This window comes from Nicotiana tomentosiformis, chromosome 1 (assembly GCF_000390325.3).
Source record: "Nicotiana tomentosiformis chromosome 1, ASM39032v3, whole genome shotgun sequence".
Lineage (NCBI taxonomy): Eukaryota > Viridiplantae > Streptophyta > Magnoliopsida > Solanales > Solanaceae > Nicotiana > Nicotiana tomentosiformis.
In genome coordinates, this window is record NC_090812.1 from 37,300,973 (window position 1) to 37,304,598 (window position 3,626).

Consider the following 3,626-nt stretch of genomic DNA (forward strand, 5'->3'; position numbering starts at 1 on the left):
GCGATGCTAAACTACCCTTCCACTCTAAGACTTCTTCATTTGGAAATTGGAACTTGACTATCTTGGCACGACAATCTAACATGGCATAGCAGGAAGAAAACCAATCCATACTCATGATCACATTGAAATCCACAATTTCTAACTTTATGAGATCGGCCTCGATTCTGCGACCTTGGACTGAAACTATACAACCTCTATAAACTCGTGTGACTTTCACTGACTCGCCAACTGGAGTAGATACTAGGAATGGCTCACTAAGTTGTTCAGGTTCTAGCCCGAGGTTAATTGCAAAGTATAGAGTCATGTACGAAAACGTTGAACCTGGATCAATTATGGCATAAGCATTATGTGAGCACACTAGAAGTATACCTGTAATAACTTCTGCAGATGCCTCTACACTCTAACGATCAAGTGTGGCAAACAAACAGGGTTGTCCCCCTCCTTGAGTAATTCGATCTGCACCTCTGCCTGCCCCATGCCCAGTCTGACTATGAGAACCACGAGCCTGAGGTGGTACAACTGTAGTAGCTGAGGAACTAGAAGGATGAGTTGATCCCCCACTGAAATTACGTCACAACTTTGGGAAGTTGGCCTTTATATGACCAATGTCTCCGCAATGAAAGCAATCGTGAAAGCCGAGCTTGCACTGACCTGAATGTTGCCGTTTATATGTACTACAAAGAAATTGTTGTTATGAATGTTGCTCAACATTACTCTGGCTATATGAGGATGGTGTCCTAAAATTCTGATTCTTGCGAGACTGGTTTCCATAACTCTGAGTACGTCTGAAGGAAGACCCACCACCTGACTGATGACTGGACTGAGCTGGTGCTAATGACTCTTTATTGAAGGAACCCCTTCCACCTCCACTGGATGTACCATTAAACCCGCATATTGTCCGGACTTTCTTGTTATGCTCTTTTTCTTCTCTCCTTTGTTGTCTGTCTTTTTCTAAGTGCTTGGAAAATCCCACAACAGAGGAGAAAGTTGTCATTCCTACCGCTGCAGCTGATGTCGTACCCTTAATGTGGTAAGAAAAATCGCCAACAAACCTGTGGATCTGTGCTTTTTATGTCTTAACCATGTGAAAAGCATGCTTAACCAAACTTATGAACTCCATGTAGTACTCTTGCACACTTTTATTCCCTTGCTTGAGCTACTCGAACTCTGTAGCCTTAGCTTTCATGTCCTCTTCTGGCATAAAATTAGCCATGAAGGCCTCTTCAAATTTTTCCCAAGTAGGCAGACCATCATCTTCATCTGTTTCCTTTTCCCACATCTCAAACAAGGCGCCAACCACATCTCTAAGTTGGTAGGCAGCCAAATCCACAGCTTCATCATCAAATGCCTTCATCGCTCGAAGGGATTTCTTGACACCCTCTGATCTCGGCCAAACCCACACCACAATTAAGTAGTGAGGCGGTCGATATAATAATAAACCCAACGAAGGTCGGGATCGAATCCATAGGGAGTTAGAATATGGGATTAGGTATATATCTAAGTTAATTGCAAGTTTTGGCTTCAATTACACTTCCACAAACTTGATTGGTGTTATACTTCTACTTTACTCTATTGTTTGCAAGTATAAAACTAAGGACAATATTTTTAGTTTTGAGTTTTTCAAATGATTAAAAGGGACTAGGGTCATGACTTCTACCTAGGTGGTTATCTAATGGGTTGTAAACTCCAGGGAAAATTTGATTAGTTAGGGTCGTGATGTAGCAATCACATCCGGGTACTCACTCTATATCTCTCGGTAGTTTGAGTGATTTTGCCCAATTTGGCTTTCTCAAGACCAATTGGATATTTGCACAATACAAGTGATATTAGCTCAAGTTGGGTATTACTATCTCTAGGTTTTACCCTTTAATTGGGGCTATCAATTTCTTGAGTTCACCGCAATTTCTTGTTAACCAAGTTTTCCTAGATTTAGTCTCTCTTTCTCAAGTAGAGGTTAAGTCAAATAGGCATGAATCAATGTTTGCAACCATTGATTCTAGGGTTCAATCATGAACAAGGCTAAATATTACTAACCCAATCAAAAATAAGTCCTAAATTAAACACCCATCAAATATCCACACTAGGGTTGGGTAACAACCCTAGCTAAAGATTTAGCTACTCATGAAAAGAACAGAAATCAAAGAAGAAATTAAGATAGAATGCATATTAATTGATTAGGGAAAGAAAATCTACTGTATAGATGTTAAACTAGTACAAAAATCTTCAAAATAGCAAAGAAAACGGCTCAGGTGCTCTTCTCCAACGTCACTTCACCTAAAAATGACAAAAAGTTCTATTTATACTAAGCTAAAAATATCTAACATAAATACCCCTACGAAGGTTGTGCGGCCGAATAATTCTGGTGCGGTCCGCACAATGAGCTACTGCGGCCGCACAATTATCGTGCGGTCTGCATTCTTGGGAACTTGGGCTTGGAACTTGGGGGCTTCTGCGGTCCGCATAAAAATAGGTGCGGCCGCACTTATGATTATGCGGCCGCACAAAACTGCTAAGGTCCGCACTCCTTACTTTTCTGGACTTGACACAGCTTTTTGATTCTTCAACCTTGCGGACCGCATAATAATGAATGCGGCCGCACAACTTCGGCGCGGTTTGCATGCCTTTAGCTAGTCCAAAAACTACTCTCAGAATCTCTCTTCTGCGGTCGCACTAGAATTATGCGATCCGCACTGCTTGCCTTTTTGCCCTGTTTTGGTTCTTGTTCACTTTTGACTCCTTTATGAGTTGATTTTGACTTCTTTGGCTCGTGTTCCAATATTCCTGCAAGTAAGTACATTTTGTTAGTTTTCGGGAATGCCTTTAAGCATTTTTGAGCTAAATCGTAAGTAAAAGAGAGCAATCGGTCAAAATCCCCACTTATCAACTCCCCTAAACTTAAGCTTTTACTTGTCCTCAAGCAAATAAGGCAATTCTCACCTCCACTAGAAAAAGAAATATTTTAGTTGGCCTAAGGTGAATCAATCACACATCAATTGGGACCAACAATTACCCACAACACACATGAATTATCAACAATGCAATGATTTTCTAATGTGGCACTAGAGCATCAAGAGTTGACTCCATTCATCAAGGAAGCTCTTTCTTTCGTGTAGGTCATTGTGGATCCCAAACTCCTCCTCTACTCTCCATTAGCATATCTCACTTTAGAATGCAACACTCGATATAAGGATTGTGAAAAGTTCGCTCATCTCTCTCAAAAGAATGCCACAAGTCCAGCTCTAAGTACCATAAGCTTGCCCCTCATGTAAATCACCACTAATGTAAGCTCACTCAACTTGAAATCATGTAGGGCTTTTGCGGGATGTAATGAAGGCTTTTAGACCAAGGTAGGATTTTTTGGATGGTTTCATCTTTCCTTAAACACTCCATTTTCTCTTTCCGGCTCATACTTTCTCGACTCTTTGAGTCATTTTCTTCTTCCTCGGGGGAACTAGAGATACGTAACGTCGCTCTTTCTTGATCATGACGTTCATTCTTCTCCTTTTCTATTTACTTCAGCCTTTTATCCTCATTTTCTTTTGAATTCCCTTCAACTCTTCACTTTATTCACTTTCTTTTTGTCATTTTTCTTTTTGTTCTTTCTTTCTTTTCCTTTTGCCTTCCTT